Source organism: Lactuca virosa, chromosome 1 (assembly GCF_052849685.1).
Source record: "Lactuca virosa cultivar CGN04683 chromosome 1, Lactuca_virosa_CGN04683_v6, whole genome shotgun sequence".
NCBI classification, from domain to species: domain Eukaryota; kingdom Viridiplantae; phylum Streptophyta; class Magnoliopsida; order Asterales; family Asteraceae; genus Lactuca; species Lactuca virosa.
The window spans coordinates 139,790,649-139,815,916 of NC_136426.1; the positions used below are offsets into that span (position 1 = coordinate 139,790,649).

Here is a 25,268-nt window from a genome sequence, read left to right on the forward strand (position 1 = left end):
CCGATACTGAAAGGCTCTTCCAACGCCAATCCTGACAGCAGCCACGACTGTGGTGGCTGCAGCAGCAACAACCTCACAAAGTGCAACATAACGCTCATCAAAGTACTCTACCATCATGGTCTTAATAGACCCAAACATCTCCGGCAACTGTGCCCGTAAGAGGGAAACAACCTCCTCCTGAAGGATCTCCCTAACCCGCTACGTGTACGGGTCGCCATACTGAAAATAAACCATCTCCTGATCCTGATCCGGATCCCCTCTCAAATCGTCTCGTAATCGCCATACTGAAAATAAACCAGGGAGATATCAGATAAAGAGCATATAACACCACATGGACTAATTCCCAACAAAACTCTGGGGGTTGTGACTTCCCTGCTACATGTACGGGTCCTGTGGTTCTAGTAGTACGGACCCATACTACCTTCCACACCTACGCGTATTTGTCTCAGGGGATCATCACAACAACCCTAATAATACATACTAGATTTATCATGCAATCTATCGCCACTTCCTAGAGGAAGGATAAACATTACACAACTGGCCGACTGACCCCACACAACTCATCTATGAAACTTCCACCAACCCTGTAACACTCGTATAAGCTAATCATACATAACACTGGATCCTATAGATAGTCGAATATTCAACGTAACCTTAAGCCCACAACCAAACAAGGAACAAGAAATAAAGCCAAATCGAACATTTTTAGGCTATAGAATCTTAGTTATGTACAACCATGATGCATACACAAAGCAACTACAGTAATGATGTCAATTTCATATAAGGAAACCCTAGGCTATCAGACATCATATAATCAGGAAATTCTATCATGCAATTCTGGAAGATCCCTAGCTTATCACTAGCATGTTGTTCTAACATATCAGAATATCAAACAACAGTGTGGTAATTTGAGGTCTACTTACTGGCTCCGGCTGATTGAACACATCACCATCTCTTTGATTATTTTGAAAACAATTTGTAAATCATTTTTAAAACCTTTTTTATTTAGTTTGAGACTGAATTCACACAAGTGTTCCTCCAATTCACTCGAACCAAGGCTCTGATACCAACTTGTAACATCCGTAAAAATCACAAGAAATTTAAACTTTTTAAAACAACCCCAAATCATATAATGTTTACAAAATCATTTTTTCGAAATATTGTTCCATATCAGAGTATCGTATAGATCAAAATCCACGTTCTAAATGGTGTGAGGCATGACATGTGTAATGCCTGTGTTTCTGGGCTCGTCATTAATGATGATGTGATAGTCTAGGTTAACCTTTGTAACCCGTCTTGAAATAATAAAGATGTATTATTTGAGTATTATGTGTTTTGTGCTTAATTGTGTGACTTAAATGAATTAAGGATAAAAATAAGCGTCAAAATTAAATGTTAGATAAACCCAATATTGATACATGAAGACATAGTGGTCGTGACGAGGTTTCCGAATATATAAAGAATGCTGAAATCCGAGTTATAACGAAGAAGTTATGACCTGTCGAAGTTTCGCGATAGAACCGGCACGACGCTGAATGACGTAAAATATGAATTTACGATAGAACGATATCTAGCCTTAGAGATCTAAATGAAAGTCGTAGAATACGTTAAACCGAGAGCGTGCATAAAAAGAATGCCCAAATCTGACTTCGTATGAGGAAGTTATGATTTTTTCTAAGTTTCAACTTAGCAGTATGCAGCCCGAAACTCGAGATTGAGATCGAGTGATATTTAGCCAAAACTTTCTAAATGAGAATTGAATATCTCATTGATAGTAGTCCAACGGTAAAAAGACAGACGAAAACGGACGTCAGACGAAGAAGTTATGAATTTCGAACAGAGTTTTCCTGTCCCGGCCTACTAAAAATAATATATTAATAATATATTAAATTTAAATTCAAAATTAGCCAACGGAGTCTAAACGAGAGTTGTAGAGCATAATCTCACCTACACGTGGATATAAAGAACGTCGAAAACGGAGCTCGTATGCGAAAGTTATGAATTTCTGAAGTTCGGGGTGCGAACCCCGATACTGTGTCAGAGTTCACGACGTGAATACAGTGTTCACGACGTGAACTCAGTGATTTGACTTTTCAGAGCCTGTCGGACGCAACCTGTGATGACGCATGCAGTGACGACTAAGTTCACGACGTGAGAACTTAAAATTCACGACGTGAGAGTTGAAAAATGGCCCTATAAATAGAAATCAAGGGTCAGCCGATTTTGGTTGCTCCTCCCGATACTCTCTCTAAGCCCTATTTTAACCCCCCGAAGCCCCGGTATCATCCCGAGACCCGAAGCAAGTCCCGAAGCCCCGAAGATCCCGAGAAGTGCAATTCCCGAGCCAAAGCTCTGCCAGCGAGAAGCCAATTTTTGTGAAGATCTTCCAGATCTACCGAAGAATACTACTTCTACAAGTCGTAGTGCTGTCCAATCATCTTCTGATCAAGTGAGTGTGTAGTTACTTTCTTCTAACACATAATTTGAAGTATTTGATACGAAATACGTGTTATGTGTATATGTTTATATGTGTGAATGTATATTCACTTTCTTCTATCTCATAGATATGATTTATTCTCTATGAAATACGTGTTGTGTGTATGTATCTCATATGTTGTTTGGAATATGTATTGAATGAGAATGCTATACAAGTTTTAAACTATGTATAAAAATATATATTTTTATCTACTAATATGTTGGGTAGAACATGGGTAGATAGTTGATGTGTGATAAACAGATGAGAGGCCTCGATGTTGTTGTTGTTGATCTAGTTATCCAGCGGAGTATGGATAATGACCACGGACACTTTCTAGACAGTCCTGTGGAACGCTAGCAGGCTCATAACCTGTAGGTGTTGTGAACGATGTGTTCACTGGTGTACTCTATCCCCCTCATGGTTGCCTTAGGACTTTTATTGCTGAGGAAACCCCTCGCGGCAAAGTCCATCCCGATGAAATTCCTAGATTAGGTCCCTTGAGATAGATGTTGTTTTAGGGACGTAAAGTGAGGATAACGGGAATGGGTAATCGGGTTATTGTTGGTTGGTGAAATTAAATATAATTATTTATTGTGGGTTGAAAACCCTATATGCTCACCAGGCTCCCAAGCCTGACCCACTCAGTTTTGTTGTATTAGAGGTAGTGGCGCGAGAGCATAAGTTGGATGACTTATCAAGATCTTTTGATATTAGACCAGCTGTTATATGTAACTGTTGTATGGTCTATCTTTTGTTGTTTATGCTTTTGGTCTCTTTATCGGAACATGACATCCCGAATATTGTTATATAATGAAAATACATCTCTTGATGAAATGCTTTGATAAACTTTATTTTATCATATTTTGTTTTGGGAACAAATTCCGCAGCTCTTTTAAATCAATGGATTTACTCTGAAATTATTTTAAAAGCATAAATTGAAACCGGTCTTTTCTGGCCGTGATTTTGGGGATGTCACAGTTGGTATCAGAGCATTAGGTTAAGCGAACTAGGAATTTGTAGGATTTCTAGACTTAAATTTAGAATGCTAAGTGAAGATTTTGAGATAGTGTCTGTTATATTTTAGACACGAGCACTAGTTTATTTTAGGAAAGTTGCCTAAAATGCTTTTATGTGCTAAATGTTATATGTTTGCCATATATGATATTATTTGTTCGGATCTATGGTTTGTTGCCAACCGGATCTGGAAACCTTATGTGTTTAGGGTTCTAAGCGTAGGACTACGGTATTAGAACTAGCATGTGAACGTTTCGGAGTGATAAGGATGATTTAATTATCTATCATGGATGAGGATCTAAATTCACCTTATTCGGTGTATAGATCAAGTATGGCAAGAACAAGAAGCGAAGTTGGAAACGCGAACGAAAACAGGAATCAACAGCCTCAACCACCAGTGATTGAGCAAGCACCTGTTGTAGCTGCTGCACCAGAACCAATCACCATGGCTGGAGTGCAAGCCATGATTCGGGCTATGTTAGCCGAACAAAGGGAAGAAATGCGACAAATGTTGCATGGAAATAGGGACGAACCTATCATACCCATTGAGGAACCCGAAATGATTCCCGAGCGATCAGAGGAAGGGAACAATAGTCGCATTGTGAGTCAAGTTGGGACTCAAGAAGAACGAAGGAATGACCCGGAAAGGGGAAACAACAAGGATGGGCGCATGCATAAGAATTTCTTGGGCGCCAAACCGCCAAGTCTTTCTGGAAGCCCAAAGCCTGTTGAAATTATGGATTGGATCTCCGAAATGGAGATGGTATTTGAAAGTTGCGACTGTAGCAACAAACAGAAGACTGTCTTTGCAGTTAGACAACTGAAGACCGGAGTCTTGAGCTGGTGGAAGTTGTTGGCAGATACTATGCCACGAGGAGAAGCCCTGAAAATGTCATGGGAGGAGTTCTTGGAACAGCTAAGGGTGCAGTATTGTTCAGAGATAGATTTGATCGATCTGAACAATGAGTTCCAAAACTTGAAGAAGGGGAGAATGAGCATAGACGACTATGCTACTGCATTCACTGAGAAAATGAAGTTATTTCTGTACCTAGTGCCAACGGAACTCTCCAAGATTGAGAGGTTTGCTAATGGACTGCCTGCCGACTTTGGCCCGACAGTCAAGATGGCAGCCACTATGAAAACAGCTGTTCGAGCAGCTAAGAATGTGGAGGCCCAGCAGAAGGAAAAGGGTCTGGAAAGAATAGAGGTTGGTGAGAAAAGGAAGTTCGATGGACCTTCAGGGTCCAACAAGAAAAGTAAATTCTCGAAATCTGGTTCGAGAGGAGGAGGAGGAGGCGAAGCGAAATGGTGCGACAAATGTAAGAAGAAGCATCATGGAAAATGTGAGGTAGTGGCCACATGTTTTAAATGTGGAAAGACAGGGCACTATGCCAATGAATGCACTCTCACCAAGAAAGTTTGTTATGGTTGTGGTGAGGAGGGACACATGTCTAGGGACTGCCCGAAAAAGAAGGAGGCAGCAAGACCCAACATTCCTCCAAAGCCGAAAGCGAGAGCCTTTCAGATGACACTGGAAGCTGCCAAGGAAGAAGCTGATGTCGCTTCAGGTACCTTTCTCGTAAACGAGTTGCCTGCCCAAATTTTATTTGATTCTGGAGCCAACTACTCCTTTATTTCGCATGAATTTGGTAGAAAACTAGCTTTGCCTGTCGATAGACTAGATAATGCTTTATTAGTCGAAGTTGCTAGTGGCAAGTTTGTACCTGTTAGCCATCGTATGAAAAACATCTTAATTGATTTGAATGGGAATGAGTTCCACGAGGAATTATTGCCTATTGAGCTAAACGGTTTCGACATCGTGTTGGGGATGGATTGGCTTAGCGCCAACGATGCCGAGATTTTATGCAAGAAGAAGATAGTAAAAGTAAACCCGCCAGGGAAAGAGTCATTTGTGGTGTATGGGGACAAACACAAAGTAAATTCTGGAATCATTTCTCTAATGAAAGCCAGAAAGTGTTTGGCCAAAGGATGTACATCATATTTGGCATTCGTGATTGACGTAAAGAAGGAGAAAAAGGAGATGCGAAGCATTCCTGTCGTGTATGAGTATCCGAAAGTATTTCCCGAAGATCTTTCTGGATTACCGCCTGATCGACAAGTAGAATTTCGTATTGACTTGTTACCAGGAACGACGCCAATAACAAAAGCACCTTATCGATTAGCACCGACGGAGATGAAGGAGCTGATGATGCAACTTCAGGAGTTATTGGACAAAGGTTTCATAATACCTAGTTCATCACCCTGGGGAGCTCCGGTGTTATTCGTGAAGAAGAAAGATGGAAGTATGAGAATCTGCATCGATTACAGAGAGCTGAACAAGACAACAATAAAGAATAGATATCCGTTGCCGAGGATTGATGACCTGTTCGACCAACTACAAGGTTCAAGTTATTTTTCAAAGATCGACCTAAGGTCAGGATATCATCAGCTGAAGGTGAGAGAGCAGGATATCGAGAAGACTGCATTCAGAACACGATATGGACACTACGAGTTCCTGGTTATGTCATTTGGACTAACCAATGCTCCCGTAGCATTCATGGATTTAATGAACAGAGTTTGCAATCCGTTCCTTGATAAATCTGTGATAGTGTTCATAGATGACATTCTGATTTATTCGAAAAGCCAAGAGGAGCATGGCAGACACTTGCGAGAAGTGTTGGAAGTCTTGAAGAAGGAGAAGTTGTATGCTAAGTTCTCCAAATGTGATTTTTGGATTTGAGAAGTCCAATTCTTGGGTCACGTGGTCAACCAAGAGGGGATAATGGTTGATCCAACAAAGATTGAAGCTGTGATGAAGTGGGAACAACCGAAAAGTCCCACGGAGATTCGAAGCTTTTTGGGATTAGCTAGATATTACCGAAGGTTTATCCAAGGCTTTTCTTCGATCGCTACTCCATTAACAGCTTTGACCCACAAAGGAGCTACTTATGCTTGGAGTGATAAGCACAAAGAAGCATTCGAGTTGCTAAAGAAGAAGCTATGCGAGGCACCGATTCTTTCTTTACCCGATGGAGTTGAAGACTTCGCTGTCTTTAGCGATGCGTCTGGTGTTGGGTTGGGTTGTGTTTTGACCCAAAGAGAAAAGGTGATAGCATATGCGTCTCAACAGCTAAAAGAGCATGAAAAGAACTACCCCACTCATGATTTGGAGTTGGCAGCGGTAGTTTTCGCTCTAAAGATATGGAGGCATTACCTCTATGGCACGAAGTGCAAACTTTTCACTGATCATAAGAGTCTCCAATATCTCTTTAGTCAGAAGGAATTGAATATGAGGCAGCGACGTTCGCTAGAATTACTTAAGGACTACGACTTTGATATACTTTACCACCCTGGTAAAGCAAATGTTGTTGTTGATGCTCTCAGTCGGAAAGTCAATCTTGAAAGAAAAAGGCCAAGAGCGTTGAGAATAGAAGTTGTCTCGACAATTGTGGAGAGTATAAAGAAAGCTCAAGAGGAAGCTTCTGAAAAGAATGACCGGAAGGAGGAACGTTTGGGCAAAACGTTGGTGTTTGGTACAAACGGTCATGAACTGAAGGTGTTCCAAGGTCGTATTTGGGTACCTAAGTCAGGAGGAATAAGAGATCTTCTGATGGAAGAAGCTCACAAAACCATGTACTCGATTCATCCCGGCAGCACTAAAATGTATAGAGACCTGAAACCCTACTACTGGTGGCCGACGATGAAGCTTGATATAGCAAAGTATGTGGCCGAGTGTGTGACATGTGCAAGAGTTAAGGCACAACATCAGAAACCATACGGGAGTTTAGAACCTTTACCTGTGCCTATGGGTAAATGGGAAGACATTGCTATGGATTTTGTCACTAAACTGCCCAGAACAAAGAATGGTCACGACATGATTTGGGTAGTCGTTGATCGCTTCACTAAGAGTGCGCATTTCATACCAGCCAATGAGAAATGGTCTATGGATAAGCTTGCGAATTCTTACGTGAAGGAAATTGTGAGGCTACACGGTGTTCCATTAACGATCGTATCAGATCGTGACAGCCGTTTCACCTCAAGGTTTTGGAGAAGTCTACAAGAGGAATTGGGTACCGAGTTGTGTTTGAGTACAGCTTACCATCCACAGACTGATGGTCAGAGCGAACGAACAATACAAACACTTGAAGATATGCTGAGAGCATGTACCCTGGAATTCCAAGGTAACTGGGACGAACACTTACCTTTGGTAGAATATTACTATAATAATAGTTTCCACTTGAGCATAAAGATGGCACCTTATCAAGCTATGTACGGACAAAAATGTCGTACGCCGTCTTGTTGGCTTGAGGCTGGGGAAAAGCAGTTTATGGGACCGGAGATAGTCCATCAAACTACTGAAAAGTTGAAAATAATCAGGGAGAGAATGTTAGCAGCTCAGGATCGTCAAAAGAGCTATGCTGACCAAAAGCGAAGACCGATGACTTTTGAGGTTGGAGATTCGGTTTTACTTAAAGTCTCGCCGTGGAAGGGACTTATAAGGTTTGGTAAAAGGGGAAAGTTAAGTCCAAGGTTTATTGGACCGTTTAAAGTTCTTCAGAGGATTGGGAACCAAGCTTACAAGCTGGAATTACCCGAAGAACTGAATGGAATTCATAACACTTTCCATGTGTGTTATTTGAGGAAGTTCACGGGAGAAGTTCCCGATATAATTCCAATTTCTGAGTTAAGATTGGATGAGAACAAGAGGTTGATTGAAGAACCCGAGGCAATCGTTGACCGAAAGACTAAGAAGTTGCGACGCAAGATGGTCGAATTAGTACTTGTCCGTTGGAAACACACGAATGGGCCGAATCTCACCTGGGAGACGGAGAGTGACATGATTAATCGCTATCCGCATTTGTTTGTAGATGTGTGATTCCGGGGACAGAATCATTCTAAGGTGGAGAGAATTGTAACGCCTGTGTTTCTGGGCTCGTCATTAATGATGATGTGATAGTCTAGGTTAACCTTTGTAACCCGTCTTGAAATAATAAAGATGTATTATTTGAGTATTATGTGTTTTGTGCTTAATTGTGTGACTTAAATGAATTAAGGATAAAAATAAGCATCAAAATTAAATGTTAGATAAACCCAATATTGATACATGAAGACGTAGTGGTCGTGACGAGGTTTCCGAAATATAAAGAATGCTGAAATCCGAGTTATAACGAAGAAGTTATGACATGTCGAAGTTTCGCGACAGAACCGGCACGACGCTGAATGACGTAAAATATGAATTTACGATAGAGCAATATCTAGCCTTAGAGATCTAAACGAAACTCGTAGAATACGTTAAACCAAGAGCGTGCATAAAAAGAATGCCCAAATCTGACTTCGTATGAGGAAGTTATGATTTTTCTAAGTTTCAACTTAGTAGTATGCAGCCCGAAACTCGAGATTGAGATCGAGTGATATTTAGCCAAAACTTTCTAAATGAGAATTGAATATCTCATCGATAGTAGTCCAACGGTAAAAAGACAGACGAAAACGGACGTCAGACGAAGAAGTTATGAATTTCGAACGGAGTTTTCCTGTCCCGACCTACTAAAATAATATATTAATAATATATTAAATTTAAATTCAAAATTAGCCAACGGAGTCTAAATAAGAGTTGTAGAGCATAATCTCACCTATGTGTGGATATAAAGAACGTCGAAAACGGAGCTCGTATGCGAAAGTTATGAATTTCTGAAGTTCGGGGTGCGAACCCCGATACTGTGTCAGAGTTCACGACGTGAATACAGTGTTCACGACGTGAACTCGGTGATTTGACCTTTCAGAGCCTGTCGGACGCAACCTATGATGACGCATGCAGTGACGACTAAGTTCACGACGTGAGAACTTAAAATTCACGACGTGAGAGCTGAAAAATGGCCCTATAAATAGAAATCAAGGGTCAGCCGATTTTGGTTGCTCCTCCCGATACTCTCTCTAAGCCCTATTTTAACCCCCCGAAGCCCCGGTATCATCCCGAGACCCGAAGCAAGTCCCGAAGCCCCGAAGATCCCGAGAAGTGCAATTCCCGAGCCAAAGCTCTGCCAGCGAGAAGCCAATTTTTGTGAAGATCTTCCAGATCTACCGAAGAATACTACTTCTACAAGTCGTAGTGCTGTCCAATCATCTTCTGATCAAGTGAGTGTGTAGTTACTTTCTTCTAACACATAATTTGAAGTATTTGATACGAAATACGTGTTATGTGTATATGTTTATATGTGTGAATGTATATTCACTTTCTTCTATCTCATAGATATGATTTATTCTCTATGAAATACGTGTTGTGTGTATGTATCTCATATGTTGTTTGGAATATGTATTGAATGAGAATGCTATACAAGTTTTAAACTATGTATAAAAATATATATTTTTATCTACTAATATGTTGGGTAGAACATGGGTAGATAGTTGATGTGTGATAAACAGATGAGAGGCCTCGATGTTGTTGTTGTTGATCTAGTTATCCATCGGAGTATGGATAATGACCACGGACACTTTCTAGACAGTCCTGTGGAACGCTAGCAGGCTCATAACCTGTAGGTGTTGTGAACGATGTGTTCACCGGTGTACTCTATCCCCCTCATGGTTGCCTTAGGACTTTTATTGCTGAGGAAACCCCTCGCGGTAAAGTCTATCCCAATGAAATTCCTAGATTAGGTCCCTTGAGATAGATGTTGTTTTAGGGACGTAAAGTGAGGATAACGGGAATGGGTAATCGGGTTATTGTTGGTTGGTGAAATTAAATATAATTATTTATTGTGGGTTGAAAACCCTATATGCTCACCAGGCTCCCAAGCCTGACCCACTCAGTTTTGTTGTATTAGAGGTAGTGGCGCGAGAGCATAAGTTGGATGACTTATCAAGATCTTTTGATATTAGACCAGTTGTTATATGTAACTGTTGTATGGTCTATCTTTTGTTGTTTATGCTTTTGGTCTGTTTATCGGAACATGACATCCCGAATATTGTTATATAATGAAAATGCATCTCTTGATGAAATGCTTTGATAATATTTATTTTATCATATTTTGTTTTGGGAACAAATTCCGCAGCTCTTTTAAATCAATGGATTTACTCTGAAATTATTTTAAAAGCATAAATTGAAACCGGTCTTTTCTGGCCATGATTTTGGGGATGTCACAGCATGGCAGCAAGGTCAAGCCTCAAGCTTAACGAGCCATGGCGAGCCATGGCGTTTTTCAAGGCGTGATGTAAGGCGGCGATTTTGTATTAATTTATAATTATATTACCACATAAATATAAATTTATATTAAATATAACTAGTTTTTGGAAGTTAACTATATAAATAAATAATAACAAAAAGTTAACAAAAAAGACAATACTTGTATCCCCGATTAGAAAAGACATAATAAAGAGAGAAAAATGTGTCTCAAACGAAAAAACACGCGCCATAACACGCCATAACGTGCCATGGGACGCCATATCATGTCTTGCCACGTGCCACGCCTAATAGCAACGTTATGGGGCTTTTCGTAACGGAGAAGCCACGCCTCACGCCATGACATGCCTTGGCGCATGCCATGGTACACCTTTTAGAACACTCATCAAAATACATAAAAATAGAGGATGTGTACGGTCACGCCTTCGTCTTCCCGCGATAGTCTGAAGTACCTGAAACCACAACTAAAAACCGTAAGCCAAAGCATAGTGAGTTCCCCTAAAGTACCAACACATAAACAAATAACATATATAATACAACATGCACTGGGTCTACATCTAGAAGACTGGATTAGTCCTGAGCTCACAATATGAGTATGGATTGCCCTCGTTTCCACAACTCAGATCTGGCTTGCTTCCGAGCCCCCAACATAAGTCTGGCTTACCCTCGTCCCACAACTTATGTCTTGATTACTCACGTGCCCTCAGTACGAGTTTGGCATGCCTTCCAGCCCTTAGCGTGTATCTGGATTGTGATGGGTTTTAAGTACTATAACACTCCTATGGTGCACATACAACCCTAATGCTTTGGATCTATGTTTTCTCTAGTTATATATGCAATATTCATTTTTCCAAAGCATGAAGCCTAACTAGCATACAACATTGATATTTACAACATAAAAAACTAGTTAGATGAATACCTCTTAGTTGTAGCTTGTAGAAATTGGCCTTTCAAGAGCTTAGCACCTCAAGTGTGATGCCTCTAATGTGTCACAAACACCATGAACAATATATGAATATGAGAGAGAGGCTATGAAGTCACCAAAAACGGCTAGGATTCTTCTTGGAACTCTTAGGAGCCTTTTTGGTGATGCTAGGGGTTACATTTATAGTGTGGAATTCCTAGGGTTTCACTTGTAAACCCTAATTCACTTCCTTGGGCCTTTAGTGCAATAATCCATATGATAAGCCCTTTGGACTAACTCTTCATGGACTCCCACATAAAATTAGTCCATCCTAATCAACATGGATCATTAGCCCAAACTATATGTATTACTGATTTACTTAATCAGTCCCCGTTAATTTAATCAGTCTCTTTTGATCACTAAATTAATTCCAAATTAATTCTTGACCAATACCAATTAAATAATATGATCTCTCAATTAATATATTATTCTTATAATATATTAATTAATCACAAATAACCTCTTTCTCAAATATCCATCCTATCAAATTGCTCCGGTGAAGGCAACCCAAAAGGACCATGCTACTATCGGGTCAAGTACATACCAATTATAGTTATGGGCTCAAATACCTAATCCAACAGATTGCTCCTGAGCCCTTAGTATGAGTCTGGAATGCCGATTGTCCTCAGCTCATATTTGGAATGCTCTCGGGTTTGTTGGTTATTGCACAAAGCAGTACAACCTCAACCCAACACAATATGTCGACATATAACAGATAATAAACATATACAGATAATCATGCAAACAGGATCACAGGTAGTCGCACAGATCTATCGGTCAACGCATATCAGCAACTAGCATATAATAATACAGATCTATTCCATGCTCAACATACCAATGTATAACAGGATATCAATCCCAGGGGCCAACCGTGGTGCCTTAGAGCCGTAAGTACAGTGAGGAAAACTCACCTCACAAACAGGACAAAAGCTGACGCGGTCTTGAGTCCGAATCTCAGCTCTAACTGTCACCTATTCAATCAGGTGACCAGACACAATCAGATCCCGAAATACCCAAAATGCCCTAAGGTCAACTTGGTCAAAGCAAGAGTCAAACTAGGTCAATCCAACCGAGTCAACTCAGCTGAGTCACCACAGAGCAAGTATGCGAGGTGTACTCCGAAGGTATGCTGTGCATACTCCTTCATTGACCACATCGTGGCCGTTGACTGCGTACGTTAGGCGTACGCCCAGGTACACTCGGTGTAATCCTAGTCCTCTTCTATTCTTCATTAAGTGCTTAATATAACAACTGTGTACGTCCAAATTCAGAGCCAAGGTCAAAATGTCATTAGGAGTAAGAAGGTTTCCAACTTTATGACATTGCATGCTTAATAAGTGCTTAATCCATAAAAACCCAACTTCTTATTGCCTTAAGACTCTCAATAATATGCATGCGACAAGACCAACCATTAGGACTCCATTTTTATGACTTATGTCCTCTACCAAGGCCTGAAAATGCAAGTTAATGAATCAAGAACATGTCATGCTTAAGATCTAACATTTTGGGACCAAAACACATCATTAAGACATCTAAATCTAGATCTATATGATAGAGGGATAAAGTTGCAAGCTTTAATCCTTCCAAGGGTTGCAAATGAGATAGAAATCCTAGATCCAAAGTGATGTCCTTTAAGATGAGTTTGGCTTCCTTCCTTCTTCTTCTAAGCACAAAAACACACACTCTTAGGCTTGGAATTGCTTCTCAAGGTGAACTAGGGTTGCAAAACGTATCGAGAGGGATGGAGGCTGATGAGGTGAGGGGAAATGAGACCATAAGGGTGTTTAAATACGAGCCAAACCCTAAAAATTAGGGTTTCCATCTCTGTCAAGTACGCCCCGCGTACGAGATGTACGCCCAACGTACTAGGGTGCTCCCTAGTACACTCAGTGTACACACGTACGCATGGCGTATTCCCTTAAGGCTAAATTACAAAAATGCCACTAGGGCCCTTAATGCACTCTTTCTTGAACTTAGGGACCAAAATGCAACATAAATAAATTATAGGGTTAAAATTATAAGTACCTTATCATCGGGATGTTACAGTTGCCACCCGTAAATAGAAGCTCTTGTAGGTCTACTGGATCAAATGTAGTAAATTACTTGGACATAAGATAGTAGCAGAGTAAAGGGTGACATTTTACACCTATCTGCATGTATAAGTAATCACCAAAACATGATTGCCTAAACCAGACCCCACAAACTAGTCGGTTATTTAAACGAGCCATGATTTTGTACCCAAGTTCAGTCCTGCATGTTGTAGTAACAACCACTTCGTATGTTCTGTCGTGTTATAATCAAAAGAATACTTAATTAGGCATTTTTTATGTGTGTTCTGGAGGACATTACTGAATACACAACTCTGGACCAAAATCCCGGAACATAACTCCAGAGCAACAATCTGGAACGTAGTTCCGGACTTAAGTTTCGGAACAAAATTGCGAAATGTTCATCATATCGCGGAGGAGTTCTTATTATTCCAGCCATGTTTTTCAGATTCCGGACTTGTTCCGAACTAGTGAAAATGAAGTTTTTTGGTGAGCATTTTTAATGTAATATACATATAGTCCTACATATAATCCTATAATTGTCTTTAAACCAATAAAATTCAAAGGAAAACTATCAGTGCCTATCTAAATGCATAAATTATACATGTTTGAACGTATAATCTAAAATAAAGGCATATAATTATGAACATAATGTAAACTTATATATAAAAAATGCATCTCATCACATCTCTCAAGAGACATTTTCAGTTTTAGTGGTGTCCTGAATGCTCTGTAGGGTAATCCAAAATGAGAGAGTTCGAAATAAAATCTGAAATAGGTTAAATGATATTTTTAAGGGGGAGGGGGGGGGGGCATTTATGGGTCGGATCCATTACCCATAAATGCACCGAATACCAAATTGGCTCCGGAATGACCCATTTTGGACCAAGTGGTCATTTTGCAAAACAAAATATAAAAGGATTATTATTATTAAAATAAGATTAAAAAGTTGTTAGTTTACTCAATTTCCCTAAAATAATATTCAATAAAATAAGTAATTTTTAAATTAATTAATCATTACAATATATATTTATCTTATCATATTATTTAAGAAACCTCAGAGCATCTCCAATGAGAAGTTTTTTTAGTGTATTATTATTTGTTTTTTTTAAATGATCACTTAACGCCATTGGAGTAAACAATTTTTTATTTTTTTATTTTGACAACTAAATATATTACGAGTGGTCAATATAATATGATAAGTTGTAAATTTAAGTCCTTCCATTTTAAACATAATTTATTTTATAACTATTGTATAATATTTTCAATGTTTTTATTATACTTGTATAACTAAAACATAATAATTTTTCATATTTTAGGTATATAAATAAAGACCTGATATATTTTTATTTTATATTTTTATATTAAGATATGATTTGTGTTTAAAAAATGATTAATTAAATAAGATGTTTTATAAAATATTTTAGATAGATGAGGGTAAATTAGTTAAATTTGTATATAAAAAAAGCTATTAGAATAAGCTTAACTATTAGAGAAGTCATTTATTTAGATGTCAAAATTAACAGTAAATTGAGGTGACAATAACTTTAAGTTATAGTATAGGTTAACCATTGGAAATGCTCTTACAACTTTAACTATAAACTTAATGTAAAAATTATTATTTCATAATTAATAACTATATAATCTTAACATGTGAAACACACCTGAATTCACCTACTTTATATTCAATCAAACGCCTATGAAGACTGAAAACTCTTAATTATTTTAATTACCATGTGACTATCAATATTGATGCTATACAGTTTGAAAAACACACAACACACTGAGATTTGTGTAGTTTATACTAAGGAAAATGAACTAAAAGGGTAATAAAGTTCTTTTTTGTACAATTTAGTCCTCATTGTCTTTTTTGTATAAAATAAGCCCTTGAAATTATTGTTTTTGTACACATTTAGTAATTATGATTGATTACTCTATGTTAAATTCTCAGTTTGTATATATTTAGTCCTTAATATTTTATTGTAAAATAAGTCGTTGTTATTTTTGTACACATTCAACCATTATGATAGGTTTATTCAAGTTTTGCTCACGTAGCATCCTACGTGTGACAATAATTAATGAGGTGTTCTCATACATGGCTCGTCTGAATACTGGAGTCATATGTTACTTGTCATGGTTTTGGTAATAGCAATGTACTTCAATATTAGTAATTATGATAGTACAATACCAAATATATTTAACACCAATAAAATTTTTATTCAATTGCAATATCAACTACATTACATCATATGAAGAAAATACATCAACCATAATGATTTCAATTGTTGAAAATAGTGTTCACACTCATAACAATTAACTATATTGTTAATAATAATAACATAGTCATTTTGGGTTACACGTAAGGACATGAAACCTCATCTTTAACAACTGCAAACTCATCCTCAAAATCCGGGGTGAATTTGAAAATAATAATAAAAAAATCCATTCGTTGAAAAATGGTCAAAATCTACATACCGAGTTAGTGAAGACTATAAACATTTTTTTAGGATGCTATTTTGTCTTGGAAGTCCCAATTTGAGTTCAGATAAAGCAATCATAAAGAATTTCATTGTCTATTATTGAGATAGATGAAACTAAAATCGAATACATCTTTTTCTTGGAAACAACTAGGGAACCACCATTATTTGACTGATTCGTAAATTATGTTATTGATATAAGTGAGAGAATAGCCATGCATGAGAACACCTCATTAATTATTGTCATACATAGGATATAATGTGAGCAAAACCTAAAACAAATCGATCATAAAGACTACATGTGTACAAACTGAGAACTCAACTTGGAGTAGTCGGTCATAACCTGAAGTAGCCGGTCATAAGTACTAAACATATACAAAACAAGAGGTTAAAAGAGTTATTTTACAATATAAAACATTAGGACTAAAACATATACAAAATAAAAATGATATTACCCTTATAGGTTATTTTCCCTTTATACTAAACTAGAAATGTATCCCCATGCTACGCATGGGTTGGAGTTTATTTGGATATTGTTAGTGGGGAGCTGGGGAGCCGATTCGTGTTTCGGAATAGAAATTCATAACTCGTTTGTGATTCAGTCACTTTTAAACATCTACAGAACAATAGCAACACTTTTTAAACAAAACGGTGAAATGGTCATCTACTCATATTTGCACAATGTATTCATCCGATATAGAGTTTTAATTGGTAGCCGTCATATTGTTTTAATGCATAACAATTATTGAACTAACAATCAATTGTTATTCAACATAAGTTTTAAATAAGTGGGTAAACAGTCGTTTAATCTCATTAAGACAATCTATTCAGTAAAAAAACGTACTTTGTGAATACAGCAACCGGTGCCACATTATGAGGAGAAAATAGTAAAAATATGGAATGGAAATGACAGCTTTTTTTTTGTTGAAATGGCTTGATGCTAAAGTCTTTTCCCTACACAATGAAGGTCATTCAATGTTTGAAGCATGGATCTCATTTTCTGTGAATGTACTCCGGCTGACGTCATATTTTTGTGATCATATGGCACAAAAAGAGGCTAAAAAAAGAAGACAAAGGTAATGATAATAGATGAAAACATTGTAGATATACCGAAGAATATAAAAAGCTTTTGTATTCTCAATCTGGGGAGTCGGACAGTTTCTTCGAGTCTAGGGGCAATCCAACCTGAAAATTCAACTACAGAAGCGCATTCAATGTGTCACTAAAAATTCCAGGGACAAAACTGTAATTAATACAAAAAAAGAGAGGTATCAATAGTGTAATTCATTCATTTTTTAAATTAAAAACTAAAGAGACCAAAAATGTAATTATTGCAAATTAAGAAATATAAGGAAGAAAACTGTAATAACTACATTTCCTAAAAATTAAAAGGAAGCTATAAGGAGTTGTAGAAGTGTCATTTAAAAGAAAGCTATAATGAGCTGTAATAACTTCAGAAGTGTCATTTAACAATTTATATATAAAGAGTTCAATCATCATTCGTAGAGAGTAAATGGTATTTACCCACCATAACAAATTTACCTGAAGCAGATATGGGAGAGCAATGTGGATCATATTGTTCAACCAGGCCAACTCAAGAGCAAAATCTGGACGAATTAGATAATAACAAACAAACAAACAAACAGACAGGAAGAAAAACATTCATTTTTTCCCTGTAATGATGCATAACCTCAATTATATTATTATAACAACCAATTGGCCCTCACAAATACCATCATATTCAACCGATCGATGAAATAAAGGAGCAATTCTTCAGCTAACTGACGGTCACTGGATTGTGAAGCTGTCTCCATGGCATCCTTGTAAACTTTGTCTTTCTTAGACAATGCAATTTAATGGTTCTATCTACCAGCATTCTTGTAAATATATGCAACTACACGCCTCATCTGAAGAAGGTCGTGTTTCTCAGTCTGCAACAATCCATATGCATCAATAAATATCATGATATCACAATTCACTTCATTTAATAATAATAAATATATTAATAATAGCACAACAAAGTACCGTCTGTGCAAGGAGAACCTGTAATTTCTTGTGTTTAGACCAAGGATAATTGCACAAATTGTATCATTTATTGAGCTTTAGATAAACTCTCACTGAATTTGCGACATCTTCAAATCGAATAGTATAACCCAACTTCCTCTCCAAGTTTGACTCCCATTCTTTCTGGCAATGATTCAAACTTGTCATTAGATGCAGTTTTAGTGCAAATTTAGTGAAAATGAAAGTAAAGTAAATGCATTAAGAAGGCATTATATGATAACAGTGAGCACTAACCAAAAAGGACATTGATAATAAGTACCTGCACCGCCAACCGTCTTGATTGAGTGCAAGCAACAATCTAGCAACCATCAGCCCATCCTGCTTCCTTAGGGTACTGGAAGATTATATAAAATGCTTCAAACTACATAAATCTTCATAGCAAATACTGTAAATACACAAAAATTCATTAAAATTGTTGTTTCTAAGGACCGAGAGGAATCCATTATACAACCAATTTTCTTATATTATACATATCCAACAGTAGAACCTCCTCTACAACAGTGATCAAATAAAAACCATATAATGACTTCCACTGCCGTGTTTCAATTCCAAGTTGATTTAAGAATTCAGATTGTTTCGAAAAGGGACGACGACCGGAAAATCGGAAAACCACAGCCACAAAATTAAGAAATAGAGTATAGATAGAAAAGACGTACCGGTGTAGAAGATGGTGGAACAATTCCGTTAGTTCACCGGAGAACAGGATTCAGATCTGCACAAACCCTAGAAATCGATGAATCCCTCTGGAAGGCAACCGAAATACAAACGAAGCCTCGAGAAGTCGTCAAGAGAGGAGAAAACGTACATAAGGAGCATGGAGCTACCCCAAGCGACTTGCTTCGACTTAACAGAGACAGTCTCGAAGAGCGGGTGAAGTCAAGATGTCGATAGCAAACGGTGACGACCTCTAATCGTCGTTCATCTTCGTCGACAACCTCATGCCAAAAAAATGAAGATGGAGAATGTTCGACTGGTGTATTAAACGGATGAGGCGGTGGATATTGTAATTGGAGGAGAAAGGCGGTGATTCACAGCAATGACCAAATTGCCAACTTCCAAAAATGATGTGGCTAAATTCTAAAGTGAAAAAAAGGGAAGAAATTAAAAGTAAACAAAAGACAAAGTTGTGTGGCAGAATTCGAAAAGCCAAAACTTCACTATACATAAACGTCCTCTTGGTTTATTATATATATAATGAGATCAGTCTTTGCTTTTGAAAGAGACTCTATGTTCAAATATCATACTCGTTTTTTTAGAACTACACAATTTCATTAAAAACTAGTAAGATCCTAGAAAGAAAACATTACAATTAATGACAAACATAAGCAAAATTATGTAACAACATGATCCATCCTAACTTAGTTTTGCTATAGATATTATAAATCAAAAAATAAGACCAATAAACAATATCATCAAATGATTTTCTAGAAATAACCATTCCAAAAATAATGAAATTTCGAATCTCGTACTCGTTGTTTTCGTTATTTGTGTTCTTCTTTAAATGTTTATATGTTTTTACTTAAAAAACATGTTTTTTTTATAAATTCCGTTCAAATCAATTTTACTTGTTTGGCTAAGAAACAAGTTCATTACTTTTGGTCGAGGAAGCAACGAAACTAATCATCCACGTGTCTAATTTTCATTTGTATATTTGCAAAGAGTATCAAATTTCTTTTTTTAAGGTTATACGGCTTTTCGACAACGAGTAGTGACATTTGTAGAAAGAGTTACCAATCATTTTTTTTTTAAAAAAAAATCTAAAATATATTCAACTAGTTAACAAATGTATTTTATTATTTAAAACCCGTATCTTTAATTTTCATTGGGAATATGATTTATTAAGGTAATTAATTTTTCAGTTTGTTCAAATCTATTTAATTATTTTTTTTGTACACATCTAGGTAACGAACTTGTTAGGAGTGTTCACATATGACCAGTATAACCTGCTATAGCAGGTTATATTCAGTCATAATGGTCATATGTGAACACTTTCAACAAGCTCCTTATCTAGATGTGTACAAAAAAAAAAAAAAAAAACTAGTTACCCAAATATGAACAAAACGAAAAATAGAGTAAATCACACGAATGGTCCCTGTGGTTTAGAGGAATTTGTGTGTTTGATCCCTAACTTATTTTTTTAACTCGGATGATCCCTAATGTTTATTTATGTTGTGCACTTGATCACTGTCTTACTTAAAGAGACTATTGTGCTCTTACTAATTTATTTTTTAATTAATTTTCTTATTTATGTATTTATTTTTTATATATTTAAAAAAATTAATAGACCCTACATATTTGTATCTCCTCACCCTAAACCCGAAACCACATTTGAGAAATTTAATCTGGGTCCCACCAGTCACCATCCTATCTCTCATCCTCCTCAACTTCTATTTCCTTTCCATCTTTAGTGACATCAATGTCTTCATCGTCCCTTCTTTTTTTGGTCCTTCAACTCCGGCGAACCAACACCACAATCCACTGTCTCTTCATCGAATTTTCCACCACCACAACCCACTGCATCACAATCCTTGTAGGAAAAGAAATTTGACATCAGAAAGAAAAAATGGAGAACTAGATCAATTGAAAACCATAACTTTAAATGCAAATAAAAACCTGAAATTCTATTAACACTATCATCGAGGATGAGAGATGAGATGGTGACCGGTGGGACTCATATTAAGTTTCTCAAATGTGGTTTCATGTTTAGGGTGACGAGATACATATATATAGGGTTAATTATTTTTTTAAATATATAAAAATTAAATACATAAATAAGAAACCTAATTAAAAAAATTAATATGGGCACAATAGTCTTTTTTGGTAAGACAAGACCAAGCACGCAAAAAAAATAGTAGGGACCATCTGAGTTAAAAAAAAATAAGTTAGGGACCAAACACACAAATTCCCCTAAACCACAGGGACCATTCGTGTAATTTACTCTTACTTTTCGTTTTGTGCATATTTGGGTAACTACTTTTTTGTACACATCTAGGTAACGAACTTGTTGAAAGTGTTCACATATGACCATTATGACCGGATGTAACCTGCTATAGCAGGTTATAATGGTCATATGTGAACACTTCCAACAAGTTCGTTACCTAGATGTGTACAAAAAAAGTTACCCACATATGAAAAAACCAAAAAGTTAATTACCTTAATAAGTCATATTCCCATTTTCATTTGTATATTTGCAAAAAGTATCATTTTTATAAGATTATACAACTTTTTGACAACGACGCAGTGACATTTGTAAAAAGATTATCAATCAATTTTTTTTAAAAAAAATCTAAAATATATTAAATAGGTAACAAATGTATTTTATTATTTAAAAGCATAGTTAACTTATAGTTTTTTATATATTTATATGTTATCTTAGGTTTAATTTGTCACTACTTCTTTTTTTTTATACATTTTTTGTACGCACTATAAATTTTGTTTGAAATTTGATCATTTTTTGGAACGGTAGATTTTATTAAAAAAAGATATAGCAAGAAGCTAGAAAAGAATAATGACAATAATAAAGTAGCAGAAGCAGGATTATGAAGCCAATAATTCCAGCTAATCTTGGCTTTACTACACCTATTAGAAATCCAAAAAAAATGATCTATACACAACATTATCAAAAAGTAAGGATTTCTTCGGGGTAGTCGTTCCAAAAGCAACTGAATTACAAAAATTCTAGATACACCAAAAAGAGGTCATAACCATATCACCAAAGGCTTGTCCTTGGCACCTTCTTATCGTAACATAATTAGGATACATGATAAATGAGGTAACAAAGATCTAGATCAAGATCTAAATTCCCCACCAAATAAATATGAAACCAAATCTCAAAGAGCTCTGTGTAACCTGCAAAAAGGTGATCAACCGTCTCAACTGTACGGGAACAAATAGGGCATAAAATTGAGTCGACCATGATTCCCCTATGAGAAAGTCTCTCTCGCGTGGGAATACAAAGTAACTGAATCCTTCATAAAAGAACATTGAGCTTGATGGGAACCCAATTGTTCCATATAGGCTCAATACCTCCAGAGAAAAGCAAACTCTCATCTAGGAAACGCAAAGCAGAAGAAACAGAAAATGTATCAAAGACATTAACAATCCAACCCAATCTATATGGAATCGATTGCAACTGAAAATCCTGCAAAAAAGAAAGAACTCCTTCCCATTGCTCGTGCTTAATACCGCCTCTAGGACCTCGTTTAAAAGTAGCACGATCCCAACCCAAGGTCAATTGATCTCAGATTGTAGCATGTCTAACTCTATCCAAGGAGAAAACTCTTGGAAAAGTGACAGAAAGAGGTGCCTCCCCAATCCGCACATCCTACCAAAACTACGCATACATCCCATCACCAACCCTGATAGAGCACAAGGACTGAATATCAATACCTCTATCACAAAACTGAATGAACATACGAATAATCCCATAAGAAGGACTCAAACCAGAACCCCTACGGTTCAAAAACCTGCAACCTCCATCTGAACCATATAAAGATTTTATCACCCTTACCCATAACAAATCAAGCTGGTGATAAAATATCCACCGCCAACGAACCAATTTATTTAGAAGACTTGCAGTTCTTCTTGATCGAGTTTTTCCAAAGCATCATAAATGCCAAACGCGCCCTTTAATTAATAATCATTTTTATTTAAAGAAATATCACTCCCCTTCTTCAAAATGTACATGTACCTCATCCTCCCAATCATCCATTTTATTGTAACCACAATAGAAAGTCTAAGTCCAACTGAGTGCTTCTTTGACTCTAATCTAGTAAATGACACCATCCACACTAACATTCGCCACCTCAGAGATAATAACAAGATGTGAAGTTAAGATACAAACTCAAATGTTGTATACATCTTATCTAAGAGTGTCATCTAATTGAACAACACAACCCCACTTCTCCCAGATTTTCCTAAAGGCCATTTTACTCCAAGACCGAATAGGTAGACCTTCAATATCAACCCAAAAAATATGATCCGGTGGAACAAAATCTCTATCCCAAACCCGTTTTTCAGTGATCCAATGACTAACCACATCACTTACCAATAATTTTTACACACTTCCTTAGAGTTGAACTTAAACATTTCCCATAGGCCACCTACATAACGGATTTGAAATTCAATAAAACCCTCATCATGACATAACATTCCAGGGTTGGGTAACGTAGGAAAATCTCTATCCTTATCTAAACATGCAATGTTTCTATATTCAATAATAATATACCTGGAACTAAGCACAATAGCAACTTATAAGTTTTATAGGTTACAAAAATATATGTGGCGGAAAAACTTAACCCTTAAGTTCACATGCAACCTCTTTGGATCTAAGTTTTCTCTATTGATAGCAAAAAACAATTGAACATCAAGAACCCTATGGAGGCCCTACTATAATCGAAATTACTAGGGATTTAGGATTTACATACCTTTTTTATTATTATAGTAAATAATCAAAGTAGTTCCTTTCTTCTGATCTCTTGGAAAGCTAGCACTAGAAATCCAATGCCTCTAATGGTTTGTACCCAAACCCTAGCAATAGAATACCTGAGAGGAGAGAGGAAAGAGGGTGAGAATATCGGCTATTCTTCTTGTGAAATGAGTGGCCAAAAATTGTAGGTCTAAGGCCCCTTTTATAGTTGAACTATGAAACCCTGGAAACCCTAATTTGAATATAATACTATTATTTCAAATTAGGTAATTATCCACATTCCTAATTATCATTAAGGAATATTCCAGAAACCCGAATATTCCTCCTTAATTTCGTCAAAGGGTTGGAAGGTCCTAGAATACCTTCTTGTTCAACTATTAAACAATTATAGCTTAGGTCCTTGCACTTTTAATTAATCCAATTAATCCCAAAAATAATTCCAATTAATTTCTGGTTAATTATCAATTAAATAATACTATTTCTAATTAATATATTAATCTCATGATATTTTAATAAATTATTTATTACTATTTGTTAATCTTATAATAAACCAATAAATCAACATCTCTCTCTAAAATTCATTTTGTCAATTACTAGTTTTGAGGGCAACCCTAAAAGGACTTTGCTTTTAATTTAAGTATATACCAATTTAGTTTTTTTTCTTAGACACCTAATCCAACAGTCTCCCACTTGGATGAATCTATAACTACAATTACAAGTATACCTTCTAAATTAAACAACAAAGTGTGCTTTCCAAAGCAACTGTCAGAATCTTATCTGATCAGACATCGGCCCTAAGATAACTGATCAAATATTCCTTTGTTCTTCAAAATATCATATGGACATGAGGCATGGATTAAAATCAAAACCTTGTCCAAAATTCTGTTTCCTGATTTCCAGATCTGTGATGACCTCATAAGACTACTAATTGAACATATCAATTTAGTCATGGATGGGCCCAGCACTACAATGTTAACACCAAATCACCGAGGGGCCCAAAGATATCATTTTTCCCATTAGGGAAAAAGGAACGAATAAAATCTGACTCATATTCTTGTATATGTTACTCACCAAATCATGTATGAAGCTACGTTTATAACATCACGTTACTGATGTGTTTTCGTAACACCAATGCACAATCGACTTGTAAATTACAACTCATATATCTCCATTTCACGAATATAAGATATTATCGTCTCAAAATTACTCGTGATATAATCCATGAAGTAATTCTCTGAGCCTGGTTTTATCCAATACTCAAATTCTCCATTTTCTAAGTGCTCATGAATATTGTAGCAACCATTGCAAAGTCTAATCTCCATAAACAATGTACAATATATTCATGACAATCTTAATTCACTACATACTTCCAAATGTATGAGGGACTGTGGAATTTTGAATAATCAAATCATTTAGGAAGTAAAACATGCAAAACGAAACACAAGAATAAACAATTGAAAAAGGCAGTAACTATACTCATAAATAATCTCTATTATTTAATCACCAAAGTCAATTACATTTTTTTGTTACAGGTTTCAAAGTATCAACTAACTACTAAAACTAATATCATCTCTCAAGCTTATGCTCCTATCATGCTGGTTATGCTTAACCCTACCCGGAGCC

General features: G+C 36.6%; 1 long non-coding RNA gene across 3 annotated transcripts; it reads right to left on the bottom strand.

Annotated features, from left to right (window-relative positions):
- Positions 1–16,692: 16,692 nt before the first annotated feature.
- On the bottom strand, positions 16,693–19,340 carry LOC145106887 (uncharacterized). 3 transcript variants are annotated; one of them, XR_013707658.1, is made up of 6 exons: positions 19,023–19,340; positions 18,874–18,929; positions 18,477–18,551; positions 18,179–18,340; positions 16,998–18,084; positions 16,693–16,769 (listed from the first exon to the last, which is right to left on the bottom strand). It is a non-coding gene; the product is annotated as an uncharacterized LOC145106887 (long non-coding RNA). The 3 variants fall into 3 exon arrangements; XR_013707657.1 differs by having other exon boundaries at positions 18,874–19,340; XR_013707656.1 differs by having other exon boundaries at positions 18,477–18,602; positions 18,874–19,340.
- Positions 19,341–25,268: the final 5,928 nt, after the last annotated feature.